The following is a 16589-nucleotide window of genomic DNA, read 5'->3' as shown; positions in this document are numbered from 1 at the left end:
CTCCGCTCATGTGACCGTAAGAAATTCGTGCTTGAGACATTTTTCCCAAAGTTCATTGCCATTTCTAAATGAAACAATAAGTAAGTAAGGATTGCGATCACACGCAAGGGATGTGTAATTCATTTTTCTTTTCATCTTTACAAGTAAGTATATGTATCCTTAGAGGCTTCCCTTCCTAATAAGTATGGAGAACTTACGTAAATTGAGAAATTCCGCATAAGAAAAACTAGTTGACGTGCCAAGGTAAAGACACGCGGCTGCTGCATGTTTGACTCTGAGATCGGGATGTCACGCTTTGAAGAACGCGGTTTTGATAGTTTGAAAGAAGTCAGCATCGCTGTTTTCATAGACTCACTTTTCCACGCTTATTTATCCTGATGATCAAAAGAACTTAAATGGCTGCCGGTCTCTGAGAGTTCGTTTTGTAAAACCAATCTATGTCCGTGTGGCAGGGCAGGTACTCTTACTTTTCGAGGAAAAAGCTCCCAACTACGAATCAACTTACTCTGAAACATCTCTGGAGTATAGATGATGTTCGGAATGAGAGATGTCGTTTTTCGTTTGCTTTTTGAGTGAATGAATGCTGAGTTATTCAGTTTTACTTCCTTCTTGGTGATCCAAACTTTTTGCTCCTAGAGGCCGGCCTAAAATCGTGTGTGAAATAACAATATCTTTATAATGATTCCTGGTGAAATATTTCATGCGATCTCAGTTATTTTTCCTTAGTATACTTTTTGTCGATGATGACCCTTCACTGACTCCTTTTATATTGCCATATCAACAGGATTCGTGGGGATAGAGACGCGTCCCTTACCGATCTTAGGTGGCAAGGGCTTTGGAACGAGGATTAGTCGATAAATCAGCAAAAGCTAACTAAGAGCTAAGCTTGAGGAAATTATAGAGCTTCGAATCAAAAACCACAACAATGATAACTGTAACTGCAAAGGAAAAGAAACAAAAAAACACTAAGTGTGACATCGAAATGACGTCAAAAGGAGCACAGAATTGTAACCGAGCCTCAAAACAGAGCTTGATTAGCGGAACGCGGAGGAGCGTGTGACAGTTTGCCACAGTGAAGCAGCTGACTTTTTCTCGATTCCGAAATATTTCCGTGTAACCCCGTACCAATCAAGAACAAAGCTGTAGTCCCAAAGGTAATCTGTTGTTTTGTGTCAGTTTTCTTTTGTCCAAGAATTATAAGCTCGAGTTGTAAGCATGTGTAAAGGGTTATACAGATCCTGTTCTCGAATCTCTCAATTTTTGAACTTTAATTTTTTATTTTTAAGGTTCCATCTTTAGTGTATTTTACTTAGTTGAGAAGTCCCTATCGAAAAGCGAACGCGTCGAAATGAAGCAAAAAATACCTCCTGCACACGTGCATCGGAAATTTTGTGCGAGAAATTTTAATTTGTGTGACTCGTCAGATTGAAAAGGTCACGATAGACGCTGGCTCATATAACAACATAAATTGGGTTTGTAGTTGTATTTACTAACTTCCTAAACTGATGCAAATTCTAACATCCTAAACTGATGCAAATAGACACGAAACCCTTCAGCATACCAAAGTAAGGACAATTAAGTAAGGAATGTGACACGAATCAATTTTGACAGTGGCTCGCGCGCCTTAGTGGACAATGGAAAGTTGTTGAGCACTTTTTTTTTAATGTTTACTCGAATTTTCTCCATTAATAGGTGCATAGGAAAAAACAATAAAAAACAATGGGTAACCTCACTCCCAAAAGAGATATAGTGGGTCAATCCTCCCCCCACTTTTATGTCTTTACCGGTAATTGAATAGCGTGCGTTATTCATTTACTTGACGGTGTATTTTGTGGTCGTTGGAAGCAAGGTTTATCAAGGATAAAGTTGTAAAAACAAAACCAAAAAAACACTCTATAGGTATTTTAAATTCTTTGAAAGATGTAATATTCTTTGAGTAACGGCTTTGTGCAAACTTTGTGATAGAATTTTTATCTCCCGATCCATTTGCTTTTAGTTGTTTTCTTCAGTAGGAACAATTTTCGGAGCAAAAGTTTTAAATGAAAAGTAATGCTCTTTGAAAAGCAAAAGGACATCCTACCTGGTAAGCCTGTCAATTGGTTGACACAAACAGAAGGAAAAATCCGTATGTTGCAAATTCGCAGTAAACATTACTCTGTCGTTCGAGGCTTTCATTTCCGTTGTAGTTAACGCATGAATGGTCTGGTTAGCCAAATGTTGCAAAATTCAGCAACTTGCATATTTTTATTCAACAACTAATATTTATGCTCAACAAAATATATTTTTATTCAACAGTTTACAGTTATATTCAACATTTTATATTTATGTTCAATGACACGCATTTTCTTTTCATATTCAACCAAAATTATTTTCATTCAACAACAATATTTATTCAACTTCAATAGCTATATTTATTTTACTCAACAAAATTAATTGTTCAACTTCAGTCCTAACTTTTTACTCAACAAAAACAATTATTCAACTTCTGCCAAGCATAGTTATTTAATGACATACCTTCTATTATGACCAAGTGTTCGAAAGTTCCTGGACATTCAAAATATCGTCATTCAACAAAATCCCTGTCCAGTCCCCAGTTAAATACGCTGTATTGCGGACCCAGTGCTCCGACCATTAACGCCCATGAATAGAGATGGGGTCGGAAGACGGATCAGGGCATTATGTTGGGGAAGAACTGATACAAATTGTGAGAGAATGTGTTCAAAATGAGATCGCTCTTCAACGATCGGGAAGTAATACCTCATTGTTAATGAGAACGTGCGACCTTATAGCAAGTTCAGCAAGATCTGCGAGCGGAGAGTTGACAAATTCTATCGCCCCGGGCATCGTTCCCGGTTCCTTCTTCTTCGTCTTCTTTTCACAAGGGAAAAAGAGGCCCCGCAGTTGTAACAAATCGTCCATGGTGCCTCAAGGGTAAACAGGAGAAACAAATGAACCATAATCTTCGTATTAGAAGGAATGGGTTTCATGTTTGGGGGTAGTCGTGGGTAGGGGTGGGGAATTTTGTTGAATGACGATATTTTGAATGTCCGGGAACTTTCGAACACTTGGTCATAATAGAAGGTATGTCATTAAATAACTATGCATGGTAGAAGTTGAATAATTGTTTTTGTTGAGTAAAAAGTTAGGACTGAAGTTGAAACAATTAATTTTGTTGAGTAAAATATATATAGCTATTGAAGTTGAATAAATATTGTTGTTGAATGAAAATAATTTTGGTTGAATATGAAAAGAAAATGCATGTCATTGAACATAAATATAAATTGTTGAATATAACTGTAAACTGTTGAATAAAAATATATTTTGTTGAGCATAAATATTAGTTGTTGAATAAAAATATGCAAGTTGTTGAATTTTGCAACATTTGGCTAACCATAAGCGTTGGCCTGACGATATGGCCAGCAACATAACTAGTTTTAATGACAACAATTTTAGGGATAAAGACTCTGCAGGATGTAAAGTTTTTTAATGTTCAAGAACTGTGTTCACATCCCACACTTCCTTGTATTTAGGTAGGGCTGGTCTTGTCGTAAATGTTCTTGTTCTTTACTGGGTTTGGTAGTTTTTAACAAATCATTTACAATAAACATTACTCTGTCGTTCGAGGCTTTCATGTCCTTTGTAGTTAACGCATGAATGGTCTGGCAGCGTTGGCCTGACAATATGGCCAGCAACATAACTAGTTTTAATGACAACAATTTTAGGGATAAAGACTCTGCAGGATGTAAAGTTTTTAAATGTTCAAGAACTGTGTTCACATCCCACACTTCCTTGTATTTAGGTAGGGCTGGTCTTGTTGTAAATGGTCTTGTTGCAAAAGTTTTAAATGAAAAGTAATGCTCTTTGAAAAGCAAAAGGACATCCTACCTGGTAAGCCTGTCAATTGGTTGACTCAAACAGAAGGAAAAATCCGAATGTTGCAAATTCGCACGGCGTTATGCCTAGTGATATGCGCAGTACAAGATGCAAAGTGCAATACCAGGGGAATCACCCTAAAAGGGGCTTGACAGGTAAAAGTGGAGATCTAATAATGTATTTGAAATAGCTAAGAACTCGAACCTTTGGTTTTAGAATTTTCCATTTCAAGAAAGAAGAAAATAGACCATGGAGTTTTTGGTTCTTCCACATCCATAGTATTAATTTAAAAGCTTTCTCTTTTGTTTTAGAGATGGATCAACGGAAGACTCCAGTTGAACAGAAGGATGACGAGGTACTATGTCATTAACACATTGATATTGTAGAATTATTGATGTTAATTAAAAATATGACTGGCGAGAGCAATAGCTTTTTTCCATTAGAAGCCATTGCATTCGAATTACATTCATTATTTTGAACTAGATATGTGGATGTGTTGTGTTGTGTTTCTGTTCTCAGTAGCATCAAAATTCTTTATTCACATGTTTGACAAACTTTACAGATAAAAGGAAATATATCAGGGTGGTGGATAAGGCACAGAGAATCCAACGCCCTTCTCCAGATTCAGTCTAGATTGTTGGTTTCGCCTGCCGAGATGATGAGTGACTGAGAAAACAGACAGATTAATTAAATGACCTGGAATGGCAAAAAGAGACTTCGATTCACAGAACTCACTTTTCACATACCTCTATTGAGATCTTACGTGCCTTAGTATTTCTTGCATGTAAATGCGTTCCCTGGGTGCTATTCTTGTTGCTAAATTGGTTGAAATGTCTTTAAGGGTAGATTACGAAAAAATCACACAAGATTTGAATGAAAATGGTATTCCTCTAAGATTATGGGATATATTATTTTTTAATTCAAGGAGAATAACCCTTTAACTCCCAAGATCTTCTTAGTAATTCTCCTCACTGTCTGCTATACAATTTGTATGGTGCAAGTTTGGAGAATTTGGTATTGGATCAACTGATAATCCCCTAATTAATTTTTCTTTATTCTCATCTCTTGTCTGCTTGACATTTTATCGCTATTGTAAGGAGAACACCTGTCTTGGTAACTTATGGGAGTTAAAGGGATAACAGTTTTTTTTTAAATGAGAATGTAAATGAACAAAAAAAAACCGCAATGAATCAGCAAATAAATCTGACTGGGGCCATTGGTGTGGAAAATGCAGAATAAATAGATAAGTTTATTTCTTCCTTTAACTTTCCCAGTGTAGAGTAACAAAAATGATAAATTTGCATAATTTTCTTGTTACTTGTGTTTGCATTTCCTCTACTCACATCTTTGCAGACAAAAGCATTGGTCCATTTTTACTTTGAATTCTGTACACTTTTGTTTGTACCACTGATTGCTTCATTCTAAAGTGGACCGGCTTTTCTTTTTTAACAGATTGAACATATACATGGAACTATAATTGAAGAGGAATTGTTCAACATGCAAGAAATAACACAGAAACTGGAAGATATAAAAGTGCTATTGTCCTTACTGCTGCTGTGTCTCCACCTTCACAGGTAAATGATAAAAAAAAATCAATTGACTAAAAACAAATTTCTGAGGTGCATTTGTTTTACTTGCACCAAAAAATAACAAAATGACATTGACAAGTGTAACTTAATACAGATGTAATACTTAAAAAAATTGGCAACTAGCTTTTATATCTGTAAATTACCAGTAAATTTGCTACTTGGGATGATCTTGAATATTTATTCATGATTGCACCCTTCATAGATTTTTGGGGGAACTCGGTAGCCATATGGATTTTAATTATTTTAATCAAGTCTATGTTGGTGTTAGTTAGAGGGGAGCATGAGTAAGAGGCTGTGTGAAGTTTTATCATATGATAATCCTTTCTGGTATATAAGTCTTTTGTGATGGTTTTTTGGGTCAATAAAGGACAAGATGTCTACTGTTGTCTCAATTGCCTCCATAGTATATATAAATTTTTTCTCGTTATAAAATCAATTTACATGGAGAATTATAGATAATACTGCCTAAAAGGCATATACATGGCTAGTTTTGTTTTAAAAAATCACTGAAAGTAACATATTTATAAGTAAATATGGGTTGTTCAAATTCCAAGTTTTCCTTTTGAGAGATACCAGTTTACAGTTCATAACTCAGCAAAGGAGTTATTTTTTTAACTTGAGACAGAACCAAGAACTAATTTTGTGGTTGCATGGTAGAGAGCTCGAGTTAATCAGTTGATCAGTCTTACCAAACACCATTCCAGGGTGTCCATGATCTGACAGGAGTGTTTTGGAAACAATGCAAAAAGTGACTCGTGGCATTGTTTTATTCATTTGCAGCAATGCTCCCTTTGAGAGTGACTAGACTTAAAAAAAATTTGGCAAAGAATTAGTCAGGTATTGTTAGACTTACTTTACTTATGTGCTGAGGAATTGGAAGGACCATCACTTTCCCCCTTCCTGGGAAACCCATAGGAATCCTCCAAAGTTCAAATTCCAGCTTCATGTAGCTTTGAACTGATCAATACATATTTGTGGAAAACTTGAGGCCAATATCTTTAAGCCCACACATTTCTTCCTGAGCTAGAACTAGACCTCAGAAATGTTGGATGAATAGAACATACTTCAAAGAGGTCTTTTTTCTTCCCACCTAACTCAGTTAAAATGAGGAGTGTAACAAGTGCCTTTGTTATGAAAATTTTATACTAGTGTACCTATGTGTGAGAAGCAATTTCATGAGACACCAAAATAGAGATATTCTTGTAGAATAGATGCAAAAACTCCCATTCTTAGTGGTCACCTTTTTTTTTTATAACACCTTACACTTACACACACTCTCACACTTAAAGCAGTATTAGGTTTTAAAATTGTAATTCATCTAGGCTCACCTTACGTTCCTTTTTATTTTCTTCAGATTGATATCAAAATTGTAGATGGCCTTGCTGCATAGAAATATTTACTAAGCCTTATTATTTAGTTGTCAAAAATGCCCAATTAGCATTTTCTGTAATGATTTTAATGATTAAAATTGTTTGACAAGCCAAAGGCTTTCATTTGTATGTACATGTATTATCCATAAAGTATAAGGCACTTTTGTATGGCTCAGCTTTGAAGTAATCTTCTTTTCGAGTCTCGGGAACTATAAAGTGTTTTTTAGTAGTTTTTGCTGCTATGATTTTACAGATTGTATTTATGACCAGCGCAAGGCTGTCATTTGTTTGTACAGTCAATAAACTATGGCTTTGAAGTAATCTTTTGTCAGTGTCATGAACTGTAAGTTAGTCAGTTAATATACTTTGTAGAGGTTTTTGCTGCCATGATTGTACTTATGTCCTGGTAAAGGATTTGATGCAATACTTGCATACTTCATACTCTACAAAATAATCATAGAGCTGGAACAAACCAGTTGTCCTTGTGAAAGACACAGTGGCCCAATATTAATGCACTGGACTATTGGTTCAGAAGTTTGTGATCAAGACCTTGCTGAGTTGTTGCGTTGTTCTCTTTGGTCAAGCAAGTTACTCTCACTGTGCCTCTCTGTACCCAGGAGTATGTATGAGGACTGGTAACCGGGGAAGGAAGCCTGAAATAATGCTGGTGGGTAAGGCAGGGAAAAGGGGGTTTAACCTGCAATTGACTTGATTCCCATCCAGTGGGAACTTGCGGTATTCCTAGTCACTTTGTTTGAAAGAAACTGGGATAAGCTAGAGCTGGATGGTGTTAACATTTTTAACAATCTGATATTTCTTTATTTCCATGTATGCTGCTTGGTAGCTCTCTACCTTCTCAAAGGAATTACATTTTACACTTGTGTTGTTTTACAGAGTTAAAAAAAAATGTTGCTTATCAAACAATTTTAACAAAAGATAGTTTGGTTCATTGGTTTCATTTGCGACACATTTTGGTGACTGATCTATTGAATCATCTGTTTTGTGGCAGAAAGCTCACAAGGTTACACAAAGTACAGAAGGATTGATTTTCAAGGTGTCTGTTGAGAGAAAAGAACTTTGTTCTACCAGGAGTTTCACAAGAGTGGTATAGAGGAGGTGAAAAAATAAATTAATGCTTTTCTGGGTTTGTGTTATACTAAAATTATATCTTCATTTACATCAAACATGTACATGACAACTGAACATTTGGCACCCACCCAACCATGCCAAAAGTACATTTTGCCCTAAAAACAGCTCCTGTTTCAACTGATGAACTGTCCCAATCACATGTCTTCAGTGCTCCATTTATATGCATCTGTCTGTGCAGCAGCTTTGTTGGCTAACATGGCAAATCACTTCTCTAATCCATTCAACCGGTTCACACCATCCCAGCAGTATCCTGGTTTTATGTTAAATCTGTTTGGGAGAGGGTCTGGGCCCTTGTACACAGGAGGTTTTTCTGTCAAAAGGAGAAAAAAAGGGAAAATTTATGTAATAGCATAGCAGACGATTGATCACTCAATTCATTTGTCCAAAAGTGCAAATGAAAAAAAACCTGGATGTAACTTGATTTAACCCATTACACCCTGGGAGTGACTAGTTCTAATTTTCAAGGTCACAACAATGAAGGAAGTGATCAACAATATTGTTTAAAAAATTCTCCTCATTAGCACCTCAGGAAATGTATGAAGAACATTATGGAGAATACACAAACTGATGTTTGGATTAAAAGGGTTCAGCAGAGTGAGCTTCAAATTAAAGGGACAAAAGTACCTGACAGTTTTACGGTGCTGTCTTTTCACAGGATAATCAGCTTTACCAATCATGTTTCGTTAGAATTATAATGAACTACAATTTTGACTGGCTGAATTAAAACCAAACCCAAAGTACATTTACACTAATGCTTGTGTTATCACAATAGGAAACCTAAACAAAAACTATAACACCAGGAACCAGGGACAACTATTAAAGGTAACTTACATGGATTGTGTAACTATATTAACCCTTTAACCCCTGTGAGTGACCAGCATCTAATTTCTCCTTATAATATCACCCCTGAATCACACATTGAGGTCAGGAGAATCAAGGAAATGATCACCAACTGAAGACATTCTTGATTGATAAGCAAATTATCCTAGTTAGCACCTTAGGTTATGTGAGGAACAGTGTGGATAATATGCAGATAATGATGTTGAAGCATTAAGGATTAAGTATAGGGAGGTCATTGTCAGTATCTATAATGTGGTAAATTTTATTCCAGGTCTTAACCAGGTTGCTTGCACCCGTGAGGAAGTTGGGACTCAGAGATATTAACTAATTGAGAAATTAGACGAGACTTACCTGTAGGTTGAAGTTTGATTGAGATTCTATGAGTCACCGGTCTGGAACAGGAGTCACGTGAGATATGCGTGCGCACCTTCGCGTTCAGACTTCAAAGAAATAACATCTCGGTCACATAAAAAAAGGAACAGGGTGGGCACATAATAACCCATTCCCTTGGTACAAGCATGTATTATAATTAACAATTATTCCACGAGCACGCGTTGGATATGAGATGATAGATAGCCAACGAGGCGCGTAGCGCCGAGTTGGCTATAATCATCTCATATCCAACAAACGCGAGTGGAATAATTGTTTTATTAAAAACGCTGCATTAAATTATTAAATTTTATTAAATTTTTAGCTCTCTTTTAATTTTAAGCTGACACGTACGCTTACCATATTTGTAGATTATGGTATATTGGCTCATATACCATAATGGCTAAGCCAATAAAAAGTCTTGAATTGCATTATCCAATGATCTAGTTTTTAATAATATGTGTCATGACAGGGTGGGCACGTGACTCCCCTGTTCCAGACCGGTGACTCATAGAATCTCAATCAAACTTCAACTTACAGGTAAGTCTCGTTTAATTTCTCAATTCTATTTCGTCACCGGTCCACGTCACAGGGGAACCACGTGAGACTTGAAAGCATGTGACCGTAAGAGTAAGTCGACCATAAATATAACAACAAACCAGAATTTTAATTTTTACACATTGTGTTATGAACAATCTGGTTGTGAACATGAACAATGACTCCTGTAATAGTAATACTCTCTAACAGCCGTTTGAATCAAGTAGCGTTTCAATTTAAGGTGTGTAGCAGGGGATAACTGTCTATTTTTGCAAAGCATTGAGTAGTTGTTTTCCAAAGTTGTCTGTTGGTTTGGAAATTGTTTCAATGTAATATTTTGTGAAGGTGTTTTCAAATGACCACCCAGCACTAGCCATGATGGTAGTAATTGAGAGTTTCTGGGCTTTTGCAGCTGAGGTTGATGCTGTGCTGTGGGCACTAAAGGTGGAAGTATCGATGCCAGCAAGCTTCAATTCCATCTTCAACCATCCACTAACAGTGTCCTTGGAAACTGGCTTGTGTGGTTTCTGATAACTAACAAGTAACTTATGGTGATCGTGCCTCAGGTTCTGGGTCCTCTTCAGATATTCTGGTAGATACCTCACCACACAGGTTCGAGGATCTTCATCGAAGGACAGAAATTCTAACTTAGTACATTCTTTACTGGGTTTGGTAGTTTTTAACAAATCATTTACAATAAACATTACTCTGTCGTTCGAGGCTTTCATGTCCTTTGTAGTTCACGCATGAATGGTCTGGCAGCGTTGGCCTGACAATGTGGCCAGCAACATAACTAGTTTTAATGACAACAATTTTAGGGATAAAGACTCTGCAGGATGTAAAGTTTTTAAATGTTCAAGAACTGTGTTCACATCCCACACTTCCTTGTATTTAGGTAGGGCTGGTCTTGTTGTAAATGTTCCCTTTAAGAAACGAGAAACAAGCGGGTGGTTACCAAAGGACTGGTTACCCTGTAAGGCGATGATATTGGCCAATGCGCTCCTTGCAGTGTTTAACGCACTATAACTGAGTCCTTTGTGATAGAGCTCCGCAAGAAAGTTGAGCCCACTTGCTACAGGTGGTGAAACTGGATTAATTTGCCATTTACAACAGTATTCCAACCATTTCTTAATGTAAGAGCTGTATGAGACTCTTGTGCTGGTCCGCCAGGACTACATGATAATGTCGGTAGCTGATGATGAAATTCCCTGACTCTGCAAGTGTTGCCGGACAAGTGGCAGAGGAGTAGAGACATCTGATTGTGTAGTGGGTGCACTGCACTAGGATCCTGAGGAAGGTACAGTGTGTTCTTTCTTTTCGGTAGTACTAGAGGTGCTTGTATTAGCATTCTTGTTAGTGGTGGCCACCATGTTTGAGTTGGCCAAAAAGGCACAACGAGCAAGCCTGTCGCTTGATCCTGCTGTATCTTCTGAAGGGTTCTCGTGATCACACTAAAGGGGGGTAAAGCATAAAAAACATATTGTGACCACTGTACAGTAAACGCGTCCACAGCCACAGCACCCGGGTCGGGCTTGTAGGACACGTAAGGTGTACGTCTATAGTTAAGTCTAGAGGCAAACAAGTCAATGGTTGGTGTTACTGCCAGCTTACAGATACCCTCTTCATATAGCTCTGAATTAATGGTCCGCTCAATTTCTCTTCGATGTTGTATAGATTCTCTATCAGCAACTACATTGGTTTTTCCTGGGATGTGGGCTACAGTCAGCCATATTCCTCGATCAATACACCAAGTCCATATCTCTTTGTTGAGCTCATTGAGCGGCCAGGAGTGACTGGTACCCATGTTGTTAAGAATTGTGACTGTTGGCATATTGTCCACCATAAGTTTTATATGTTGATGCCTGACTTTTTCCTCGAAACATTTAAGTCCTAATTTGATAGCCAACATTTCAAGGTAATTAATGTGATGTTGGGCCTCAATTGAGCTCCATGATCCCCCCCGTGGGGGTTCCCTGAAATTCACAGCCCCATCCGGTTGTAGAAGCATCAGTGTATAAGGTAGCGTGGGGCTCCCCATGGTAAATGACATAACATGATAAGTGAATATTATTTATCCACCAGTTTATATCTTCCAGAATAGGGGGTGTCAGTTCCATGTTACCCTCAAAATCCCCACATTGGGATAGGGCATCGGTTTTTGCCATGTCCAGTCTGCGGTAATACAGTGGACCATACATTACCCCAGGAAAGCTGGAGGTCATTAATCCCAACAACTGTGCTACCAATCGGATGGTTGGCCTTGGGGTCTTAATAATACGAAAGCATTATTAATAATAATGAAAATATTATTAATAATACGAAATCATCGTATTATTAAGACCTTGGGGTCTTAATAATACGAAAGCATATTCATTGCATCTCATTTATCACTTTCACGGGTTTATTACGAATCAACAACGGCCTGCTCCCAGTTGGCTTGTTAGCTCAATTGGTAGAGCGCTGCACTAGTATCGCAGAGGTCAGTGGTTCGAGTACCGTACAGGCCTGATTTTTTTCAGGTCTGATTTTCGCTATTGCATAAATAGCGCTATCTACTGCGAGGATCGCACATCATACGTATCTAATACCGCAGTTCAAATATATGAACTTCATATATTCATTGCATCTCATTCATTATCTTAATTGGCATGATTATCTTTAGCGCTTGTGTAGTTTCGCGATTCTATGTCACGTAAGTCTAGGTTAAGTAGTCCATCCACAGGCGTTGGCTTATTTAGGTTCCTTTCTTTGCTTTCTAGTTCGAATCACAACAAATCTCACTGCAACAAGACCTTATCGCTACGCAAAGCTACAAATCGAATCATCTATCCATCATTCTACAAGCCGCTGCCTTTTTACGCTATTTCAATTAAAGTTTACGTTGTGCGTTACAATTGTCTGGTCTCCAAATTCGTCGCTTACGACCCTCGCTACACATGTGACCTTTCGGGGTTACAAGGTAGACTTTCATAGTCCTAGAGTCTAGGACAAACCCCAGAAAGGTTATAATTTGTGTAGGGATAAACACTGACTTTTCTGGATGTATTATGAAACCCAGTGAGTCAAATAATTTTATTGTATCCACAACATTGGCTAGGTAGTCCTGGTATCCATCGCCCTGCAAATATGAGTCATCAATATAGCCAGGAGAAAGGTGTCCTTTCTTTCTTAGGTAACAGTAAACTGGCTTGAGCAGTTTGGTAAATTTTCTTGGACATAATGCCAGCCCATTAGGGAAATATGTGAACTTGTACAGCGTTCTCTGCCACTCAAATGATATTTCTGGTCAGTTTCGGCAATGGGGACTGAATAATACGCAGCCTTGATGTCAATAGATGCCATATAACAGTTGGGTTTCATCATTCGAATCACTGTCCACAGTGTATCCATTTTGAAGTGTTCGTACTGAACAGACTCATTAAGTTTTTTCAAATTCAGGATCACCGATGTGAACCATCAGGTTTTGGCCTTAAGAATATAGTAGAAATGAACTGCCCTGGCTCATTTCTAGCAGCTACAATAACTTCCTTCTGAAGTAATTTGTTAACCTCAGATTGAAGAATAGTGCTTTCCTGTGCACTAAATTTCTTTTGTGGTGGGACCCTGTCTTGAAAGGGAGTTGAGATAAATTCTATAGGCTGGCCTTGCACACTGCTAAGGACCTCAGGGTCTGAGGTTAAGTTCAGCCATCTTGAGTAACATGTACTTATGCTGTCCGCCTTAAAGTACTGAATCTGACGCAACAATCGTTGTTTGATGTTCTCAACATAAAGCTCAAAACTACTAACCTATAGGGTTCCTAAATTGGTCAGCTTCTTAATGTTTGTCTTTAGTTCTTGCCTCCCTCCTTCTTTTTGTAGAGGGGGGATTTGAAGTTTTTTGACTTGTCGCCACGATTTTCCCATCGGTTGTGGGGATGAAAAGACCTTTTATAATACTGATCTGAGGGTCTGTGTTGTCCCCTGGTGCTAGGGTTATTTTTGTAGCCAACCTTTTGAGATTTGTTTACGTTCACTGACACTTGTGAAATTTTATTTGACGCTTTTATGTTTGTAAGCTGTTGTTGAAGGTCATCTCCGAAGAGCAGCGAAGTACTGACTGGGACAGTTGCTGAGCAAAGCGCAGCATATTCTCTCTTGAGGCTAGGTCTTATCGCCTCGCGCCTTTTCAGTGATAATTCATATTGCGAGTGGCCCAACAACGCCAAAGCATCCGTATGAAAACTAACCATTTGATCAAGGTCAATTTCCTTCGCATCTGTTTCGCGGGCCTTGAGCAAGTTTTCTGTACATTTTGCAATAATAGTGCCCACCTTAGAAACGATGTTCTGAGTGTTGGCTGCTCTGAGATCGAAGCTTTTGGCCGTATGGCTCATGTTTGCTCATATTTCGGGGTTTACACGTGGAGCAACTAAGCTCCCAAGGTTTCCGGCTCGGGAATGTTTCTTTAATTTCTCTGAGAGTTTATCGGAAGTTAGTTTCTCCGACCATCTCTTATTGACGAGTTTGGCGAGCTTGTCCGAAACATCTTGGTCGGTTTGCTCGTCAGCATTCAGATCGTTTGCGATCGTGTCGAGCAAATCATCTTTCGACTCCCGTGTCGGTTAAGTCTTTTCTCCTTTTTTAAGCAGTGTGTCACTGTCTGATTCAGAAGCGTCATCATTCGAGTCGGTGTCTGAGTCAGATAATACATCAACTCTTGGCCTTTTCGAGTGTCTCTGGCCATCGGCAAATCGAGCAAGGGTTTCTTGCATTGAACTCATTGACTGAGATACTGACAACATGTCATTGAGCTTCAACAGTGTCGATTCCAACGAGTAGTTGGCTTTTGCTGAAGCGACAGGAATTGTCCTTAGAACTGAGTTGTTCACATCATCGTCACGAAGGAGTGTGTCTTCGTCTTCCTTTTCCGATTCTGCCGTGAGTCGAGCATTGTGCGGATTCATATTGTCGGATGAGCGTTTTCCCGCCATTTTCAAGAATGGTATCAACTCGCAGTCACCCTGAGTTCTGGATCCGGGATGAATCAGTCAGGTCCAAGTTTAGTTGTATTCTATAACAACTAACGGCTTCAGTACAGATAGTTTGTTTTACGTAAGATTCCAGGAAAGATTTTTGATAAAAAAGTGAAAGTGGTCGACGTAGCTCCAAACGCTTTGAAGGTTAACAAGCAACTGAACGCGAACGTGCACACGCATATCTCACGTGGTTCCCTGTGACGTGGACCGGTGACGAAATAGAACTGCTGCTTACTTTTGGAACTACATTATGCAATCAAAGTTTGAATTTCATCTACAATTTTTCATCATGGAGATAAAAATTATGTGGTTTATGGAACATACTTCTCCATCTTCTCCATCATGCATCAACCAGTGAGATAAAAAACAACATTTCAAAATTACTCCTGAAACCAATGTGAGAATCCCCTTAAAGCTCCCTTGTGAACACATTCACTTTAGATAACCAAACAACACGCACCTTTCTTTCCTTCCTTTACATTCTGTTTAGCCTTCACATAAGCTAACATTGGATCACTTGTTTGAGCTACCCTGTTGACAAAAACAAAACAAAAAGAAATTCGAGTTGGAAACAAAACTCAATCAAGAGAGAGAAAGAGAGAAAGAAAATTTCCTAATCATGGTAGCACTTTAAAGTTAAAGCATCCTCGGAGACCCAGGGGTTATGAGTCGATTTCAAGTTAAGGACAGAAGAGCCCCTGGGGACATTGTCTTATTGTATTGTATTGTAATCTTTATTTAGACACGATCAATTCATCAGCCTATAAAAATACATATCACATACGCTAAGATATTTAAAATTAAAACTACATACTATAACACTAAAGCTGTTTTCCGTGAATGCCGTGCGTTAGACTTAAAAAATGTCATTGATCTTACGTTTAAATAACCCCAGAGACTGTGTTCCTTATATCGCGTGGTAAACTGTTCCATAATGTGGCGCCATTGTAGCTAAAGCTTTTTCTGTAATAATTAGTGCGCGGTAGTGGAACATTAAGCTTATTTTCAGAGTCCCTGAGGTCATAAGCAGAGTCACGCCACGTAAACTTTGAATATAGATACCTTGGAGCTAGCCCGTGCAGACATCTAAACATCATGGTGGCTTTATGGATTTCCTGCTGGCGTGCAAGATTTTTCCACCCTAAAAACTCGAGTAGCTCAGTTGCATCAGCATCATAGTTAGAGAATGTCAACACACGGGCTGCTCTATTCTGCAATTTCTGCAGTTTGTCTCGTAGCGTTTTCCCACAGCTACCCCAAACAATGTCACAGTAATCAAAGTGAGGTTTTACTAAAGCTTCGTAGATGAGATGTGAGGTTGATGCTGGGATCAGGTGCCTAATTCGCTTTAGGGCCCCGATACCAGAGGCGATCTTTTTCGTTAGTTTTTCGATGTGACTATGCCAATCGAGTTTATCGTCTATTATTACACCAAGCGATTTTGTAGCTGAAACCTGGCTCACTTGAGTATTGTTCATTCTAATTGTTGGTGAAGCTGTGAGAGTATTCAGTCTCTGCCTCGACCCTATTAGCATGAATTCGGTTTTAGTCATGTTCAACGTGAGTTTGTTCGCTTGTAGCCAGTTGAAGACGTTTTCTAGGTCTTCATTTAGACAAAACTGAACGTTTTCAAGATTGCTTCCCGCATATGTGAGGTGCGTGTCATCGGCATACATTCTCGGTTTACAATTTGATAAGCAATTTGGAAGATCGTTGATATATAATAAGAACAATAATGGACCGAGAATGGTCCCTTGAGGGACGCCGCAAGTCAACGAGTAGCTACTGGATAGCGACCCGTTGACAGAGCATTTTTGTGTTCGGTTTTCCAAATATGACTGAAAC

General features: G+C 38.5%; 1 protein-coding gene, 2 long non-coding RNA genes and 1 pseudogene across 4 annotated transcripts in view; 3 read left to right on the top strand and 1 right to left on the bottom strand.

Moving 5' to 3' along the window:
* The first annotated feature begins 23 nt into the window (after window positions 1–23).
* On the top strand, window positions 24–7153 carry LOC111334965 (uncharacterized). Of its 2 annotated transcripts, XR_002695294.2 has the most exons (6): window positions 24–143; window positions 785–1154; window positions 4185–4228; window positions 5326–5447; window positions 6243–6299; window positions 6817–7153. It is a non-coding gene; the product is annotated as an uncharacterized LOC111334965 (long non-coding RNA). The 2 variants fall into 2 exon arrangements; XR_015990703.1 differs by lacking the exons at window positions 24–143; window positions 785–1154 and adding an exon at window positions 3358–3888.
* A 411-nt stretch (window positions 7154–7564) lies between these two features.
* On the top strand, window positions 7565–10444 carry LOC148725618 (uncharacterized). Its single transcript, XR_015990706.1, has 4 exons — window positions 7565–7948; window positions 8754–8803; window positions 9093–9820; window positions 10140–10444. It is a non-coding gene; the product is annotated as an uncharacterized LOC148725618 (long non-coding RNA).
* A 2692-nt stretch (window positions 10445–13136) lies between these two features.
* Window positions 13137–14699, bottom strand: LOC148725617 (uncharacterized; annotated as a pseudogene).
* A 747-nt stretch (window positions 14700–15446) lies between these two features.
* Window positions 15447–16589, top strand: part of LOC148725616 (uncharacterized) — a 3303-nt gene continuing 2160 nt past the window's right edge. The window contains exon 1 of the mRNA XM_088730533.1: window positions 15447–16589. This exon is cut by the window's right edge and continues 1038 nt beyond it. The gene's annotated coding sequence lies outside the window, so the exon portion shown is untranslated.

This window comes from Stylophora pistillata, chromosome 8 (assembly GCF_964205215.1).
Source record: "Stylophora pistillata chromosome 8, jaStyPist1.2, whole genome shotgun sequence".
Lineage (NCBI taxonomy): Eukaryota > Metazoa > Cnidaria > Anthozoa > Scleractinia > Pocilloporidae > Stylophora > Stylophora pistillata.
Note: the sequence above shows the minus strand (reverse complement) of the source record. Positions and strands in the feature narration are given on the sequence as shown.